Raw genomic sequence first — 21,609 nt, forward strand, 5'->3', positions numbered from 1 at the left:
TCCACACGACTCGTCAAGTTCCTCCGTTTTTCTCAGAAGTATAAAGAAAATCCAACTTAACTCGTCGAGTTGTCTCATCAACTTGGCGAGTTACAACGTGTCCAGACCCATCAGGGAAAACCCTAACCAACTCGTCGAGTCAGCTCACCGACTCGTCGAGCCCTTTCAGTCCATTTTCTCATTCAGATGTTTTTAAGTGGAAATGATGTCTCATACTCTGGATCTAACCTTCTAAGGCACACTTGTCACGTAAAGCTACAAGCTTTACGTTCATGCATGGTATCTAGGGCTCAAAATGCCAAAACAAGCTCCATAAAGGGTTTCATGCATGGAGACTTTCCCAAAGCTTGATAAAGCTTGGATCTTTGGGCTTATGGGACCTCCTTTTGTCCAGATCTGGAGTCTCAACTCCATGACAAGCTCCAGCAACTCAAGATCCACAAGATAAGAGGGGAAAAGCCCTAAAACTCCCTAGAAGGAGATCTATTAAAAGAAATGCTCAAGGAGGTAGCTTTTTACCTCCAAATTGAAGCTAGCACAGAAAAACACTTGATCTAAAAGCATCTTCTCGTTCCAAGGCTTGATGCTCTTCAATCTTCTTCCAAATATGCACTAGAATACCTAAAGTTAGCTTCTCTCTTACACAAGCAAATACACACGATTAGGGTTTCTCCTAGGGTATCAGGGTGACAAGGGTGGCGAAAATGAAGGCTTAAGGTCCTTTAAATAGGACACAAACCCTGAAAATTAAGGTTTACTCACTCAGCTCCTACTCGTCAAGTTGGGTCTTCCAACTCGTTGAGCAAACTCTAGAAATCACGCGATCATTAACTCCTCTACTAGGCGAGTTGGGGAATCCAACTCGTTGAGTTCTTTGACATTATGAATATAAAATAATTAAATATTACACCTGGAAATCGGGATGTTACATGTATGGCAGGTATCCCTGGCAATTCTTGACACGACCCGCGACACAACCGACGACACGACACGAAATAAACGGGTTTGGGTTGAGCTTTTCACGTCGTCAACTCGCCAACCCATCTACTCGTTTATTAAACAGTTCATATATGAGTTTCTCAAAAAAAAATATGGGTTGACCCGTCAACCCATTTAGAATTTTGAATAAAAAAATTCATATAACCCACGAACACAGGAAACCAAATCAGACCCACAAAAACATAGGAACCTAAATCACCCACAAACCCAAATCTAACCCACGAACCCGCCAACCTGGAAACGCGTATAAATAAGTGGGTTGACGGGTCATATATGAGTTTCTCAAAAAATATACAGGTTGATCCGCCAACCCTTTTACAATTTTGAATATATGTATGTATGTATATATATATATATATATATATATATATATATATATATATATATATATATATATATATATATATATATATATATATAAGCTAGTATTATACACTACACAGTTTATACTTTATACTAAAATAGGATACCCGGTACCATTGATCATTTGACATTTGGCGTTTGCCCTAAATAATCTTAATATTTCATAAACAAAATCGAATAAGCCCTCTGTTGCTCTCCCCTTTGTGATGAACGGCAGAACGGACTCACAAAGAACGATGACGTGAATAATTAAATCATTATTTAACGACATCGACGCCTGAACGTGAACGACGAAGGCACAACGCAGTAAGCAATTGATTTGCTACGATCCAACTTACGAACACAAGAACCCAAATCTGACCCACCAACCCAAATCTAACCCACGAACCCGACAACCTGTAAACCCGTATAAATAAGTGTTGGATTAGTGTCTAAGTCCATAACTATTTTGGTATGTACTTGATCCGATGGTGCATGGTCCTTTTGCGTTGCCTTCACCAAAGCAACTTGATTGGAGAAATGAATAAAGAGAGAAAGGATAATATGATTTATTAATATGTTATAAGAATAATATATTAAAGGAGAAATCATATTTGTTTAATTAATATTGGTCAATAATTAATTAATTAAGAATTAGTTTTGTGATCAAATGTAATTAATTAAACTAGAGGGGCTGAATTGTAATTATGTGATAGTTACAAAATAAGGTAAGGATTATCTTATTTATATGGTGGACGAATTTAAGGTTGGAAAGCCTTAGAATTCGATTATGATAAGGATTCAAGGATTATCTTATTGGTTGCTTAATGGATAATCAACTAGATAAGGATAATGACTGAAACCCTATCTCTACACCTATATAAACACCCCTAGGGTCATGAATTCGTGTATCCCTTCCCAAGAGGTCCTAGATACGAATTCTAACCTCTCACCTCTTTCCTTATACCTTCTCCATTTGCTTATGGTGTTTATGAGCCATTAGAGGAGTGACACTTGTGACTCTAAGCATTCCAAAGTCAATCCAAGGTGGAATTGGGATTGTTATTGCTACATAACAATCAAGGTATGATCTTAAACCTAATTACATATTAATATGATTACTTGTATGCTAGAATAGGGTTTATAGTCTTGGATTCAAAGCATGTACAATAGAGAAACCTAGATCCAAGCTTTAGGGTTTGTGTGAGCACATAGGATGTCTTATGACCAAAACCCATCAGTGGTATCAGAGCTTAGCTTGGTTTCAATTGTATTGATGCATTGTATAACTGAAAAATTCGATTTTTTGGATTGTGGAGGCTGGACTCGCCGAGTCCATGCAGACTCGACGAGTCTATGCCTGACTCGACGAGTCAACTCATCAGATAATGCTTATCTCAGGATTTCTTGCTGTTTTTGCATATGGATAGTTACCTTATCATGTTAGATCAATATAAATCCGATTTTATGATATATATGACTATATTCTTGATCTAATTAAAGATAATTATCAATTAACAAGATAATTGTTTCCTTATAAGATAATTGATTAATTATTTTGAGTAAATTGATAAATTATTTTGCAAGAAATCATTAAATAAATCAAATATGGATAATTATGTGATTAAATGTTAATTCAAAATTATTTGTTATTTGATCCTTGTTGTTATGAAAAGTTTCATATTTTCCCCTTTAGGTTTTATAGTTTAAATTTGAACCCAAAAGTTTTGGAGTTTTGAAATTTAAATAGTTAAAACCCTAATGTTTTTGAAAAAGGTTTCAAAACTTGCCCTCAAGTTTTGGAATTTAAAAGTTGATTAAAAGGTTTAATTAGAAATGTTAAATTCTAAAACTCTAGAAATGTTTTGAAAAAGTTCAAATCACACCCTTATGGTTTTATTAATTAATTAAGGAGTATAATTAAAAGAGGTTTAATAAATCCATACAAGTTTAGGTTAACCTTGTAATTGAATTAAAAGTGTAATTGTTAAAGTTAACCATATAGTATTTTAAAAGTATAAAATACACTCTATACTATATATAACATTAAAAGTCTAACATTATATATATGAGTAAAAGTCAGTCTTACCGTTAGTAGGTCTCATTCACGAAGCTGGTCTATAAGGGGTGTTTAAGGAAATTGCCTATAAAATGGCGATTGAATGGGTATCCACTCTTACCCACCGCACTCTTGACTAGTGGAGGGTCGTTAGCCGAACGGGTAGGATAGGACGAAACCTTCCATTATAAGTATAATGAAATACAAAGTAACTAAATGTTTTTCAAATTCCCAATCTTAGTTACTTAGGCAAAAGTGAATTGATGCAATTCCATGAAATTACACTTTGTACCCTTGCGAAGACGTTAGTGGAGCGTGTGTGGTTTACCGGCACACTAAATGGTTCTAAGCAAAGGTAGCAAAGGGTGACTCAATGGTTGTCATAGTTCGATGGAGTGTGTGTGGTTTACCGGCACATCGAATAGGTGATTGTAACATGTGAGGGCACCATGTAGTTTGCATGGTTATTCACACCCGCTTTGTGATCCTCGGCATCCCAGTCACAAACAAGAGGGGCATATCGAGATTTAAACATGCCATTGAAATGTTCAATGAATCTCAAAGGATCTAGGAGTTTTCATAGATTTAAAACTTAAATTTATTTTTCGTTTTTCATGGTGGAAATTAGTGAATCGTCATTCACTTACCTTCAAATATTCTGCAACTAGATTACAGCATCCCTTTTCTAGGTTGTAGCATATTGTGTTGGGTCCTAGCCTTGGAATTTCATTTGGGTGATTTACCAAGGACTCAATCAATCAACTAACTTGAATTCGTTTTTATCCCGATGTCAAAGTTCGACAACTATGGTCTTCTCAAATCCCGTGGAACAAGCATTCCACATGAAGATGATATTCCACGATTCGATCAAGGAACAAGAAATCATGCTTCACTTCCTCCTCCTCCTCCAATTATTCTCCCTAACCCACAAGATTGTAAAATTGAAAGGTTCAATATCACTCAAGCCCTTTTGGCAAGTGAACATAAAGAGGGCAAGTCGGTGTGTGCACACGTCTTAGGGATGAAGTCACACATTGATAGATTAAGAATGACAGGATCCGTTTTCGGTGAAGCAATGGCTGTTGATTGGGTTCTTCAGTCACTTCCTAACTCGTATAGTGAGTTCGTAAGAGAGTACTATATGATGAACCGCGACGTAACACTCATAGATCTCACCTACATGCTTATTGCTGCTGAATCAGCAATGGTTTGGCGCAATAGAAAAGCAAAGTTGATTGGTGAATCTGCCTTCAAGACCTCTATGGATATAGACAATGGCAATGAAAGACATGTAATGATCGAAAAGTTTGATCATAAGAGAAAGGCGATGTCTGAAGTAGTTCCATGTGTTGTTCCAAAGGAGTCAATTTGCTTTTATTGCCAAGAGAAGGGGCATTGGAGATGAAGTTGCCCTATCTACCTAAGAGATCTAAGAGATGGGAGAGTCAAAAGTATGACTACGCTTTAGGTAAGAATCCACTATCTAACTCCATTAAGTTCCTATTCATTGATTCTTAATACATGATGTGATAAGATTGCATTTGAATGTTTTGAAGGATCGGTGAAAAGAAAGGAAGCTTGATAAGAGAGCAAGATGAATCTAATCACAAGAGATGGATCTCGATCTCATGGACTTGAAGATTGGATTTTGAGCTTAGATAGTTATGATAGAGTTGTTAGAAATTTTCTTTTTACATAGTTTTCAATAGATTGTGCATTGTAAGGACAAATGCTTTTCCGCTGCTTTTATAAATAAAATAAATTTTGTTTGACTTATTTATTTATTTGTTTACTTCCTTGCAATGAAATCGTTATGTGAAAATTGATGTTTGCATATTTCTACAACGAATGGATATGATTCTTAGTTATGTTATTTATGGAAATGTCGAGAATTTACCAAATAGGGAGAGTTTCTCATCGCCCAAGTTTCAATTGGACAGAAACTTGGAATCATGCAACTTGGTTGCATGATGAATGAGAAATTTCGTATTTGGAAATTGGACTAATTCATTGACAAAGTGTCAAGTGAAGGACTAGGAGATCGAGTACACAAAGTTGTGTGTTGATCGAGTTCACCATAAGAGTAACAAAGATATTCATCATGATTTACTAAAGGCTTAGTAAATATGATTACACTTACAAGATTAAGTGTAATTTTAAATTGATTAAAGGGTTTAGATCAATAGCAAAACGAATAAGAAGAATCAAGTAGGCAGAAAGATAAGAGTTTCTCCATTCTAGGAAGAAGGGAGAGTAGCTTTTATGCTTCATGATAGGTCTTAATGATTAAGAAGCATATCTCAATTGATCCTCTAAGTGAGTCTTGGTACAATTGTATGTCCAAGAAGAGGAATCAAAGATTGATGAAATGGTCAAATCAAGAAGACAATCATACTTCGTTCCAATAACAAGTCTTAAAGTTAAGATTGTGACAATGAGTGAAAAGTATTAAAGGTTTATAACATTCATCAATTGTGGAAAGTTGTGATGTCTTGGATAAGACAAAGACCAACTAAGACCAAAATTATGAAGTGTTTTTGTTTTGATATAAACTACACTAACTCTTGAATATTTGTTTGTCAAGAAATGTTTTGATAAGAGAATCGTATATGTCAAGGAGTCAGTGGGAGTCTTAATAGTCTTGAAAAGTTTCAAGAACAAATCAAATAAGCCTTATCGATCATCACTAGCACACGAGTTGAGGTTTACAACCTATCGTGAAGATATTATTTTGTTTCTGTGCCAATCCAATCGAGTTAATTATGCGTGTGAGTCCTATGAGTTCTCATTTGAATGCATAAAAGGCAAGGACCTTGATCAATGGAAAGTACATTGATAGGAAAAGGTGAGCTTCTTAACTACTTGGAAGACGTGGTGGGCAGCTGTGCTACCATAAGGCAAGAAATCAAGATTAAGAAAGTTCGATCCATATGAGTTTGAATTTGTCGTAAACTTTGGTTTTTAACAAATTCACATGGATAGGAACACATACACCGTTTAAATCTAAGTGTCATAAGATTTCCTCCTTCATGAAAATGATTGTGAGAAAATGCTTTCACTAAGAAAGATTTTAAAAGATAGTGATTGTAAAATTGCATTCTCGAATTCGATCATGGTTACGGCATCCCTTTCCATAATTTGAATTGTGAGGTTTGGCAATTAGTCTTAATTGTTAAGACACACATATGAACTATCTAAAGCAAAAGTGTATAAGTTCAAGAAGTCTTGATAAAAGATTATCAAAGCACTAAGTATTAGAAACATGAACTTAAGAAATTCAATAAGTATTGTTTTTCTGAAAGTTAAGATGTTTATGAATACATGTCGAAGCTAGTGGGAGCATAAGTGTTATGTTTTATAATAATCATCATGATAGTGGGAGCATAAAAGTTATGATTGTATGATTATTAAGGCACGTATTGCATAGTTGGCAATATTAATTATAGAAAACAAGAGTCATACTTTGCAAAGTTGTAAGAGTTGAAAGGTTGTTTTGCTATAATTAAGGGAGATAATATTATGCTTCATTTCAAATCTAAAGGATTAGGTTGTGAAATGTTGATAAATTTAGTCAAAGGTACATAGTGTGTTCTTAAAGTTTCGATTATGATTACGGCATTCCTCTTCACAATTCGAATTTTGAGAACATAGAAAATAAAACATTGTGCGTCGTGTCCCATATGCTTCGGGTATAGGATCGATTGCAAATGCTTTAATGTTATGACCATTCTAAAATTTTCCAAATGTCTAGCGCATTGAGAGGGAAAAGGGACTAGAATCGGTTTTGACTAAAATAATTAAACAACTATCAAAGGACAATCCAAAGTTCGACGAGGATTGGTCGCTTGTGAGTAGTTGGAAGCATGGTATTAATGGACCATATTGACATTATGATGAATAGAAAAGATTCTATTAAGAAATGAGTTGTCATATGGAAAGTATGGAAATGTATCTATATTGGGAAGTAAATATTGAAAATCTAGATTAGAAACTTTTATGCAAAAGGATGTTCAAAGGAATGTACTTTGAGTGAGAGACATCATATCTAAGGAATTGTCTTGTAACAATCTCCGTTAGAGAACTTTGTAATATCATTGGCAATAGTCTTTGTGACTTTGGTGCTATGACATTACGAAAGGATCGTTGCATAGAATGTTAGAATCTAGCATATTCTGTAAGTAGCAAGAATTTGATACTCTTACACTTATGAAAAAGGATTTGGAGTTGTGAAATGAAAATGATTGGAAATGTGCTCAATTTGTCTATTTCACAAAAGTAAGAACCATAGGTAAACATTGTGTGCATGCTAGGAGCATGGGACAAGTGTAATAATTCAAGTAAGAAGTTGATTACCCGAAACGACAAATAATGAGTAATCGGTATGGTGATAAATAAAAGGAGTTTTATTTATACTCAAAAGCTTGAGGCCATATGGGATTAGTATTATTCTTGTGTTTCACTTTGCATGTTTTGACTTCCAGAATAATTGAGTTTATTAAGAATAATCAAATTATTCGAACGGGCCACAGTCGTTCATATGTTGGAAGTAGATATGAATGAAGACTGTTATGAATTGGTGTGTGGATTGTCTAGAAAAGTATTAGACATAAGCAAATGTTTGCTGCAACGTTCATGAGTGCTTACAAATATGATTTGAGCATTGGATTAAACCCACGCTCACTTGGATCGCTCCATGAATTGTATCACGAGTGATTTGTGAGACGATAACATCTTATATTCTTGAAACCGAGATGTGTGAGTTGTATCTTGCTAATCGGTTGCACATTGATAATATGTAAACGCACTAGTAACTTGGCGTTATAAAACATATTGTTGTGTGTGATTTGGTTAGTGAGTGCAAGCAAGCATTGTATCAAAGTTTATCCGTTCCTTTTATCCAAAGTAGGATAAAAGCGATATCTTTGGGCCCCTCGATGGTTTAGTGATGACATACGTAAATGCTCGGCCGGGCTAGGGCTAATTTGATTTGTTCAATTAGTCTGTCGTCATAAATCGGAAATCGAGAAGTAGTACAAAGAGAATGATTTGAAATCATATCTCATATGATATCTAGAATGGAGGAATATATGATCCCTTATCTAAGGACACGCGTATCTGATATGATCAGAGTTGACAGCGGCTTTGGAAAGCTACGATTGCAGATCAGGACCTGAAGTCATACGCATAATAGTTGTTAGACTTATCCAAGTGGGAGACTGTTGGATTAGTGTCTAAGTCCATAACTATTTTGGTATGTACTTGACCCGATGGTGCATGGTCCTTTTGGGTTGCCTTCACCAAAGCAACTTGATTGGAGAAATGAATAAAGAGAGAAAGGATAATATGATTTATTAATATGTTATAAGAATAATATATTAAAGGAGAAATCATATTTGTTTAATTAATATTGGTCAATAATTAATTAATTAAGAATTAGTTTTGTGATCAAATGTAATTAATTAAACTAGAGGGGCTGAATTGTAATTATGTGATAGTTACAAAATAAGGTAAGGATTATCTTATTTATATGGTGGACGAATTTAAGGTTGGAAAGCCTTAGAATTCGAGTATGATAAGGATTCAAGGATTATCTTATTGGTTGCTTAATGGATAATCAACTAGATAAGGATAATGACTGAAACCCTATCTCTACACCTATATAAACACCCCTAGGGTCATGAATTCGTGTATCCCTTCCCAAGAGGTCCTAGATACGAATTCTAACCTCTCACCTCTTTCCTTATACCTTCTCCATTTGCTTATGGTGTTTGTGAGCCATTAGAGGAGTGACACTTGTGACTCTAAGCATTCCAAAGTCAATCCAAGGTGGAATTGGGATTGCTATTGCTACATAACAATCAAGGTATGATCTTAAACCTAATTACATATTAATATGATTACTTGTATGCTAGAATAGGGTTTATAGTCTTGGATTCAAAGCATGTACAATAGAGAAACCTAGATCCAAGCTTTAGGGTTTGTATGAGCACATAGGATGTCTTATGACCAAAACCCATCAATAAGTAGGTTGACAGGTCATATATTAGTTTATGTTCCAAACCTGCCAACCAGTGACTTGTATAGTTAAATGGGTCGTGTTCGGGTTGGTATATTTTGACACGCCAACCTGCGACCCGCGAACCCGAACACAACATGGTTGTCAGGCTTATTGGCAGGATCTGAATTTTTAAGATGTCTGAATTTCTAAAAGAGTTTCAATTTTTAAGATCTAAATTTTGAAATGTTGTTTGGTTTAAACCTCTAAATACAGTGTTGAATGATAAAAATGACCATTATACCCTTTTGTAATATTTTTGCCGAATTCAATGTTTTTGTTTATAAAATAACCAAATCAACTTCTTGAATATATATATATATATATATATATATATATATATATATATATATATATATATATATATATATATATATATATATATATATATATATATATATATATATATGTATAATCCAAATTAAATATCAATCCAAATCAAACATCAATTTATGAATATTTAATTATTAACTTTTGTACAAATCCATAACTCTATCTAGTCATGCATCTAATTAAATACAAACAGAAACTCTTCACAAGTGGAATTTCATTCCATTCCAACGCCAACTCATTCTTATTACCTTAAAAACATATGTGATGAAACCCGTCAAATTGGAAACATGATCTTAAACCATCATCTTACCCATTAATCACTATCATAACCCAAAAAATTTCAAAAAAAAGACCCAAATGAACATACAAGCCATACCAAATGAACTCGGCAGATGAACTCAATTTCAGCTATACATACACAAATGTTTCAATTTCATAATTCCATTTCAGCAAATGAATTCAAAAACAATTTAGCACATAACAAAATTCAACACAATAAAGAACAAAGAACACATTTTCAACAAATGAACACATAATTCAGCAAGATCAAGAATCAGATTTCAGCACAAATCAGCAAGACCAACAATATATTTCAGCTATACGTACACATATAAAAAAAGAACAAATTAGAACAAAGAACACATTTTCAACAATAATGTTTAACAAATAAACGCAAACTCAACAAATTTCAACAACATATTTCAACTATACACACATACATTTCATAAATCAACAAAAACAACAAGATCATCAAATTATATTTCAGAATTCAACCCATATCAACATTTGCAGAAAACAGCACATACCAAGAGGGAAGACCAATTTCATTAGAATTATCAAGAAAAACCGCACATATCAAGAGAAGAAAAAGTGCACATAGCAAGAGGGAAGACCAACTTTATCAGATTTATCAAGAAAAATCGCACATAGCAAGAGAATAAAACAACATATTAGCAAAGAAATTAACTATAGAAGTCGTGGGAGGCAAAGTTGTCGGAGGCGCAACAGTCGCCGGAGGTAAAGAAATCATCGGTGACGACGATTGCAGTGACGAGCTTCAGCAGATTGTTGATGGCAGGAATGGATTTTGTGTGAGTGTGTCGATGAAAAAGAACATAATGGAAGCGTGCTGAAAGAAAAGAATAGCGTGATTTGTAGGGTAGGGCACTTCGGTCTTTTTTATTTTTTAGATATGATATGAAGTCTGATTTTTTAAGAGGCTATTATCCAATTCAGATGTAATTTATAAGAGGCAAACAACAAGCCATATCTGAATTTTTAAGAGGTTACCTCATAAATTTTCAATTAAGAGGTAAACAAACAGGGCTTAATGTGATTTGGTCGTGCTGTCTAAAAAACCAATACGTAAACTCATTTATTGTCAATAAAGTGTATTATATCTTGTAATCAGCTTTAAGTAGGGCTGAGTATGAGTTGATATGGGGTAATCCTGAATGCAAACCGATAAGCTTGGTTTTTGGCTTTTAAAATTCATTTGGATTTGGTTTTTGATTTCTTAGGTTGAACCTGATGATTTAAATATCTCCAAATATCCTTATCGTTGTTCTAAGTTATATATATATATATATATATATATATATATATATATATATATATATATATATATATATATAATTAGGATCATATCAGAACTCTTTTTTCAGTGAAAACTCATGAAGACGCCTTAAAAAGTTGAATTTTTTTTAAAAAAAAATAAAAATTATAAAATCGAGCATAGTCCTATATTAAAGAGAAAAAAAAATGTAAAATAACTTTTGGATCATTAAAATTGAAGTATGAATCATTTTTATGATCCATGACTCAATTTTTATGATCTATGATTCAATTTTAATTATCAAAAAAAAATTCCAATTTTTCTTCTCTCCAATAAAATACTTACTCGATTTTATGATTTGTATTTTTTTTTTCAATTTTTTTAAGGTGTCGTCACCGAAAAAAAAGTTATCACCGGTACCGGACCATATATATATATATATATATATATATATATATATATATATATATATATATATATATATATATATATATATATATATATATATATATATATATATATATATATATATATAGCCAGGTTCTTTTGAGAACCAAAAGATCTATGAGAATTTACGAACTCAAAATCAGCTCATCATTTTTCAATACCAAAAACACAATCTTCTTTAAATGTGCGTCTAAACCATATCTAGACTAAAAAAAAAAAGGTTTGATGATTTTTTTTGTTGGATGTTTTTGTATGACTGTTGATGAACACAATCAGCAGTTGTACGGACTCTTGATTGTGCTCATCAGTAGTCCATATGACTGTTGATTGTGAATACATGCAAATTTCGAAAATAAAAAAATTTGTCAAAATTTTTTTTTGAATCTAGATATAACTTAGACGCACCATTTAGAAAAGATTTTTTTTTTTTGTATTGAAAAATGATAAGCTCATTATTAGTTCGCAAGTTCACACATTTTTTTTAGTTTTCACAATAACTCAGCTATATATATATATATATATATATATATATATATATATATATATATATATATATATATATATATATATATATATATATATATATATATATATAAATATAAATATTTATATTTATATATATATATATATATATATATATATATATATATATATGTCATGTGCAGCTGCCTACTTCCCCCCCCCCCCCCCTCCCACACACACACCCATGGTTTTTCGGTTTAACCCAGGGTTGATGGATTTCAGATTTTCGGTTTCAACTCAATAAATTAATATATAATATTTATTAATAATGCATAACTTGGTAATACAATAATTATTAATAATATATTAAATGTCTTAAATAAATTTCTTAATGTTTGGTCGGTTTATGGTTCGATTTTACTTATTGGGTTGTTTCGGTTTTGTGGGTTGGTTATAAGGCTGGACGGAGTGATATCACTTCTAGCACACTGATACATCATTTTTTTTTGGCTTTCATGTCATTTTTTTGTTGCCACATCGTTGGCATCTATTCCTTAGCATTTTATAGGGAGTGGTAGCACCCCTAGCACTCTTTGAATTTTTTAAACTTAATAAGTTATATTTTTTAAACACAAATATTTCATATTAAATAAAAAAGGTACAATAATTAAAACCTAAAATACCTAGAAACACGACTTAATACCTAAAAACATTACTTATTACCTACAAACACGACTTAATACATAAAAACCACACTTCATAACTGAAGCAACAGGTCTTCATCCGAAAATTTGCCTTCTAATTCATCTTCCGTTGATATATTAAGATCAAGATTGTCAATCTTCTGAAGATGATCGGTCAAATGGTAGCGAAGATCAGCATGGATTACTGCATTGCTGATTATTATCATTCTTCGTATCCATTCCTAACCACAATATTCTGGTGGTTGTGTCTTGGGGATGAATTCATTCTCGTCGTACGCACATATCGTCTTTCCTTCATGTTCTAGTATCATATTATGTAATATGATACACGTGCACATCACCTTTATCATAGTAGAAACATCACAAAACAATGATGATTTGACAAGTATTTTTCTAATGCTTTTTAAATGCTCCAAACGCCAGTTCGATATATTTTCTCATTTTTTCTTGGACGCTCTTACATCTTGACCTTTAAGGGTCATCCGGATACAACAAAGTTTGAACGATAACCAAAAGGTCGGGATAGATCCTATCGACATGATAGTACCCAAATTTATATTTCGTTCCTCTAGTACAAATAATGAATCTGGAGCAGTATCGTCATACATTTTGTTGAATATTGATGGATTGTTGAGAATATTAATCGAACCTTGACTATCGAAGTAGGCATGCCAGAACCACAAATCTTGTGAGACTACATCTTCAAGGACGACAGTTAGATAATGATAATTGTTAGGTGTGAATTGTCGATAATGTGCATTGGGACACATATTCCATTTCCAATGCATATAGTCTAAACCTCCTAACATCCTAGGAAAACCATGTACATTATTTTGCCAGGGCTTGGGCCTCTTTCCCAAAAAACCATGTACATTCACATGATGAGCATACAACTTTTGTATGTCACTAAAACTAGGATGAAGTAAATATCATGGACCGTATAAAGACATGATAGATCTGCAAAATTCTTGAAGACTTTCTCGGGCGGTATGTGTAGACATCCTAAACCCTCCCAATTCATTTTCAGTGTTCTCTTCTTAAGACATCCACAATGCATTAAAATCCATAAAGTTCAATGGATTATCACATCATTTTTTATATTCCATATAACTCTAACAATATTTTTCTACAATGCATTGAATTCTACAGAGTTCAATAGAAAATTACAAAAACTAATTTATCATATATATTTAAGAATTAAAAACATTCCTTGTTCCCATTGAAGAGTTCAATGGCTATTGAACTTCAAATTCATTGAATGCCAATGTGACATCTCACTATCATAAAGTTTAATCCGTTGAATGACAAATAGACTTGTCACCTCATTCAGTTGTTCCATAAAACTCACCATTATGGATGCTCTTAGTAATGATCAATCATGTATGAACCGTCGGTTTAATGTACAAAACACAAGTCATGGATCATATATGGTAGGTGTCAAAGAAAGTTATGAAGCCTACTAGAGGTCTATTATAAACAACATATTTGAAATACATATATGTTGCGGATAAATTATGAAATTGAAAATAATATGAGCTCAAAAGCAATAGAAGGTAGCTAAAAATGAAAAAAAAATGTGTTTTTTAATCAAAATGAAGTCAATTATGATGGTTCTATACCCAATATTACATACATGACAACCATATATTCACTTATATATATATATATATATATATATATATATATATATATATATATATATATATATATATATATATATATATATATATATATATATTAAAACATTAACATAACCCTTTTGTCACACCACTTTTCATAAAAGCAATATATCACTTCAAAATGAATGGGTCATTGGTAGTGACAATAGCAACATACCATAAACACACACAATTGACTTATCATAAACACCAAGAAAATGTATAACTAAATTTGAGAAAAAGAAACTAATAGAAACCGAAATACACGCAATCAGATTTCTCAAACCAACAAAATGATCAAAACTAAGAAGAGGCAAAAAAAAAAAAAAAAAAAAAAAAAAAAAAAAAAAAAAACATTCATATATATAATAAAGCTAGTTGTTATACTCATATATTATACGGATTTATTATAAAAAATAAGATCGACAAAGTTAGGAAGTTTGAATTTATAAAAAAATATATATTGAGTTATTAAAATGTAATGTTCAATTTGTTTTTTGATTTTTTAATTTTTCTTTTTAAATTTAAACAAATAATTTAAATAAACGACTAAATAAGTAATTAGATTAAATTTAAAAAAATTAAAAATTAAAAGGAAATGTGTATTAATTAAATTGATATATATTTATTATTACACTTATTACAATTAATACATTTAAATATTATACAGAATTTAATAAAATTGAGAAAACCATAAAATTAAAAGTGAATAAAAAATAAATCAAAAAACTTACAAAAATAACATATATCAAATAGAATGAGAATATGATATTGGAAAAAAATATTTTTTATTTATTATAATTAATTCAAAAAGAATGATTATTAATAATAATATTTTTTAAGAGGTATGGGGAATCCCTTGTAAAAATAAAAAAAAAAAAAAAAAAAAAACGAAGCCACACTTCCAAGTGCAATGGACATGGTTTTGAAAACTGTGGGCATCCCCCTTTTTGGAAAATACACGATCCGATTTAAATATGCAAAGTGAATTTTCGAAACAATTGGTTGATTGGAGAAAAAGAATCACCCACCCCCAATCCCATACATGATGTTTTTAGATTAAGATTAAAAAACATGATATGTGATGCATACATATACATATTAATGTTCTTCATTATTATATTCGGAAACTTTCAACGAGTCAATGATCTAAAAACAGTTGCTGCAAAATTTTATAATATGTTCCTTTATTAATTTATTATTGGTGGGAGATTAAGGAATAAGGACGTTCCTTTCATTATATAAGTTTTCACGAAAATGCTCCAACACAATTGTTATATTGGGTATGCTTTCAACGTATGACACAATAGCATAAAGGACATATTTCAAAAGTAAAATGTTGCAATAAAAATAAAAATGTAGTAGTGCTAATAAGAAAAAAAAAACATGAAAACTATTTATTCAATTTGCATTTACACCTAAACGACATCACAATCACAAGAACCAGAATGAGAATGATGAATCTCTGAGTAGTATATTGTTTTACCGGAATCTCTTCATTCTTTAAGATGCAAATAGGATCAATAATAAGATTTTGTATTTTGTTTTGGATTAATATCATTTTCCCAATAGCTTTTGTTTGTTTGTCCCATCATTTTGTTGAATCAGTAAACTAATGGGTTGTTTGAAACAGTAAAATAAGTCAGAGACTGGTTGGGTCCAATGTTTTAAAAATCGATTTTTTAGTTGAACCGGTATGGTGATCGGTTTCTGATTTAACCGGTTCGACCGCTGAGTAAACCGGTTTCTATAATTTTCATCTTTTTCGTATTTTCCTATACATACATACATACACAAATCAAGAATTTGATGTCCACAAGTTCAATCATTAAAATACACATGAAAACAAGTTGTAGATCAATCTAAATACATTAAAATAACTCATAACTATAAATTTTACATCAATCCATGTGCATTAAAAAGAAAATGAAGTCCTAGATGAATATAAACGCATCAAAAAACTTCATAACATTTATCATGTGCTTTTATTCAGAAAAATTTAAATAAATGTGAAAAAACTACCAAAGTTTATTATGCGAAAGGTTTCAATTCCATGTGTTTTTATTCAATTTAATCGGTTCAACCGGTTTAAATGAATTGGTTGAACCAGATTTTTGTAAAAGTCGGCCGGTTCGATCCGGTTCAGAAATAAACATAAAACAGGTGATAGTTAAATCGCTTCCTTCCCCGATTCCTGGTCCAACCGGTTTGACCGGCCAGTTCAAACCAGTTTTTAAAACATTGGTTGGGTCTGAAGTTCTGACTGAACATGCATCTGACTATCTGACTACTATCTAACTGAAACTATATTGTTTGATTATGTCATAGATTGTTTGATTATGTCATTAACTGGTTGTGTTGAATGCTGGAAATGACATTTTACCCTTCTTTTATTTTTGCCAAAAAATTAGTTGTTTCATGTCATAATACCATGGTTCTAAAAAGCGTGTCATGGCGTGCCATGGCGCGAGGCGTGGTGTAGCCGTTACGAAAACGTTCAAGGCGGGTTTGTGAAACGTGACACCCAAATAACGTGTCAAGGCGCGCCATATCGCGTTATGACGCGAGTTTTTTCAAGGCGCGATTTTTTTTGTTTTTGTTTTTTATCTCGGGCCTAAAATAAATATGTTTTTGTTAACTTTTTCTATTAGGTATTAATATAACACTTCTAAAAACTTCATATATTTGACAAAATTCAATAATTATATTATTTATATCTTTTAATGTACATAATATAGTCACGCATTGAAAAACATCATGGCTCGCCAAGGTTTGTCATGGCTTAACTTTTATCTTGCCGCCAAGTCACGTCTTACGTTATTTAGAAAATTGCATAATACCAACCAATTTGATCAATATAATGGGTACCTCTTATTTAAATACTCAAATTTAACAAAAGAAATATACACCTTTAAGGCATGATAATCATGAACATGTTCACCATCCATTAGAAAATTTCACATTAAACATTATAAATGAAAACTACAATGTTTAAACATAAAAAAAAAATGAAAAATTAGGATTCTTTTTGGATAACTGTTCCTTCAACCATAGAACCTAATAAAACATAAAAAAAAATGAAGTTCTTTACAGAAAGACTACAAGGTTCAACTGCTATATCATGACCAAAATCTGCAACATGACGTCATGGCCTTCTCTGTTCTTATCTATAGTTAATAAACCTTCATGTGTGTGATGCAAAGTGATAGTGTTATATTCATCATCTGGAGATCCAAATATCGACATATACATTGCCCAGTTTTCATCATTCTTTACACCAATTCATCTCTCTCTTTATAAATAGATTCTGCACCCAATTCCCTAAAAATACGACATCTGGGTTTTATCAATTTTGTAAATCAAAACAATGTAGGTGCAAACGAGGTCCACTTAAGTACTCGGAATCGCAAGAACAAAAGTCATAAGATCATACCTTCGATTTCAAAACAAAACTGGAACTCGAATCAATTGTGTCTCTGTTGACAATGGAAAAAGGCCAAGAAAGGTATAATAATCATACCTAATCAACAGGAAGAAGCAAAATTGGAGGTGTGATCGATGATGAAGAAGAAGAAGCAGTCTGTGTAAATGAGGGAAATTTAGGAACGTGAAAGAATTAACCGAGTCCGCCCCTTTTTTCCTGATGACCGAATCAGGAGAAAACCTCCGACTGAATCAATTTCTTCAGACCAAGTCGGAAGAAATGCACCAAAACAAACACACAAGCTGAAGGTTGTGGACCGAGTCCAAGCTTCTTACATGATGAGAAGGCTTATCAAACAAGCCCTAACTCCAAGGTAAATCGGGATCTTTGTGAGAACTCGTTGTTTTGTACCTGATTTACACATCACATGATGCTCTGTAAGGAGCAGTGTCGGTCAGCTCAACGGTTGTTGGAAGAATAACTTTTTTGCAAACAATACCCGAATTCTTACTTGACAACAACTTCACAAGTCTTTCTTTAAGTAAAGAAGAAAGTAAATCACAACTAGTCAAAGCATCAACTTATTGCACCATACCTTTTCTTTCAAGCACATCAAGAATCAATAACACGCCCCTAAGAATCAAAATTTTCCTTTCAATATCATAATGATCGACCAAAAGGAATAAAAACTCCAAAAGATTTTGTGTCATGTCAACATATTTTGGCATCGAGTTTATCATCAAGAATATTATAGGCTTAATGTTCATTATATTATCAACTTCTTCATGAACAAAAAGAAATTCATACAACAATGCCAACATCACATTAGCTTGCACATGATTCTTACTACAACATGTCAACAACCAACCAATTACAGCCCATCTAGGAATCACTTTTGATAGAATTGTTTTATTAGAAGGGTGATGTACACAACCGATAAAACCGAACAATATCAATTACAACGCTTTTCTTTTCTTAGACATTAAGAAACTTCTTCCCAAACCAAATTTGGTACCGAGTTTGACTTGTCTAAGCAAGAATTGCAAGTGAGTTTCCATTTCAGGAGTAAGCCGAAGTAAAAAGTACTTGTTGGAAGTTCTTGATTGATAAAGCTGTGAAATATGTGAAACCCCTAATCTTTTGAAATTATCAGGGAACAATAAGAGATCTTTCCATATTTCTTGAAATTTAGGCACATGAACTAAGGTGTTGTTTGTTTTTTTGTCTGTAGATTTTCTTGGCCTCTTCTGTCTATGTCATGCAGACCACGCGTAGACATTAGCTTTCGCAGACTGTTTTTTTTAAGACTACAGACCTAAAAAGGTATGTACGTCCTCTTTCTGGCGCAGATATGGACCAAAGTCTTCTAACCCTTCAGACATCTTCTAGCCTTAACAAAACACATGTATCTTTGTTTTTTTTAACTTAGATTTATTCCAAATTTATCTATTATAAAGAATTTGAAAAAAAATATAATACTTCAAGAAAAAAGGTTTAACGACACAAGCATGGCCTTTGTGACAACTTTATAAATAAAATTTTAATTACAATAATGGTTGTTGGAGTTGTATATATAGATATAAAAAATACTAATATTATCTTATATTTTTGTGCCAAATTTTATTAAACATTATTTAATGCAGTATCATCCATTTCTTAGGAAAATATTTATCGTAAGTTTTTAATTGATTTAATTGAAAAGTAAAATGAAAAATTTCATTTTAAAATCGAAGTTTATTTCCATCAACTTTATGTGTCAAATTCTTTGATCTCTAATTATAATGTTTATGTATAACTTTGCAACCAAAACTTGTTGACTTTTACAAATATATACATGAATTCATGCAATTTTATTTTCACTTTTTATACAATAATACATAAAAGATGATCTAGATTTGTTAATCATCTATAATAAAATCATAAAAAGTATTGAAAAATCTTTTAAGTTTTAAAAAATCAGTTTATTTAGATTTTAGCGGTCTGTAGATGTTTAAAAACAAATAGTCTTTTTATTTTGTACTACAGACGTTTAGCCCATCCTTTCTATTGCAGAGCTCTGAAGATGTGGTCCGCAAATTGCAGACATTTTGCCTCAGAATAAACAAACAACACCTAAGTCTTAAGAAGCCTAATCAAATCTCTTCCGATTTTAAAACATAAATGGAACTATTCCTGAAAACCCTAATATAGTATTCGATTTCCTTTAGCTTCAAAGTGTCTAAATTTGAGTTTGGGGAAACTCTACAGTGATCAGGCAAGAGCCTAAGAAAGACATACATAATGCTTGATAACACCAATGGCTCTTCTTTCAGCAAACAATCCCATTTAATGGAGAAAAGAGTAACCAATTCAGAACACAACCACAAATTTGCTTTACTAAAATTACCACCACGAGTTTGCCTCAACAAAGCCACTAACAAACCATCTATTCCAATAGCCAGTACACATATCATTATTGAAGTGACCCCAAGTAATTGAATTTTCACATTCTCAACAAGCTTTGAATATAACTCATCAACTAACCTGGTAAGTAAAGTTGTAACCAAACTGTATCCATCAACTATGATGACATGCAAGTGTTTAAGATGAACTTCTGCCAAATGGGCTTCACATAGGATGCCATATAGAATAAGATTGTTGAGATTCGAGTATTTAGTTTGTGTACGAATCATTAATGGAAATGGGGGCCTTAATTGGTGTAACATCCTGTTTTGGATCGTCCGTGATTAGGGTTTGTGGGCTGCAACCCGTGCATGAGAAAGTCTTGGGGTTGCGATGATTGGCTAGAAGCATAGGGCATCTCGTTACCTTTCTGTGGATATGAAGTTCAGTATAAACAGAGTTATAACGAGGAAGCAATGGAAGTTTAAAGTTTTGGTAGGATAAATCCCTTATTTGAGAAAGGTGGTAGTTGAGTATGCTAGGTGTACGTTTGTGTACACTTAGCGTACTCATGTGCATGATTTCTTAGTGGAGCCACCTAGTATGCTGGGCGTACTAGGCACAAAGTGAAAACCCTAATTTTGGGTGTGTCCCTATATAAAGAATAAGATGGCCTCATTCCTGGCCACCATCCTCATATTTCAAACCCTCTTAAACCCTAAACCTTCGTTCATGGAGCTTGTGAGTGCATTTGAGAGCCTTTGAGTGTTTTTGTGTGTTCTTGGAGTGAAGAAGAAAATTTGGAGAAGGAGTGAGATTCCATGCCCTTAGAGCTGATCGTATCTATGTTGAGAGCTTCATATAGAGGTATAAAGCTTCAAGCTTTCTCACTCTTTTGATTTGTGCATCTTAGTAGAGTAGTTTAGGGTTTTGTCCCAAAATTTGGAGATTTTATGAGATATTAAGCTCCATAAACTTTGATCAACCCCTTTGAGTCTATTTAGTGGTGTAATGTCATAAAAATCAAGACTTGGACGTTGGAATCAAGTCATGCATGAGATATGAACATTTTGTGATAGGAGAGTGAGAGTTTTGTGTGTTGGTGACCTTATCAGCCATGCAAAGGCTTAAAGTCACTGACTTTATGGAGTAAGATACATTAGGGAGTCCAGATCTGGTATTTAAGTTA

General features: G+C 32.4%; 1 pseudogene; it reads right to left on the bottom strand.

The window, feature by feature from the left end:
- Positions 1 to 18,454: 18,454 nt before the first annotated feature.
- LOC145046838 (uncharacterized) lies at positions 18,455 to 20,743 on the bottom strand (annotated as a pseudogene).
- Between the last annotated feature and the right edge of the window lie 866 nt (positions 20,744 to 21,609).

Source organism: Lactuca saligna, chromosome 5 (assembly GCF_052625555.1).
Source record: "Lactuca saligna cultivar CGN05327 chromosome 5, ASM5262555v1, whole genome shotgun sequence".
Classification (NCBI taxonomy): Eukaryota; Viridiplantae; Streptophyta; class Magnoliopsida; order Asterales; family Asteraceae; genus Lactuca; species Lactuca saligna.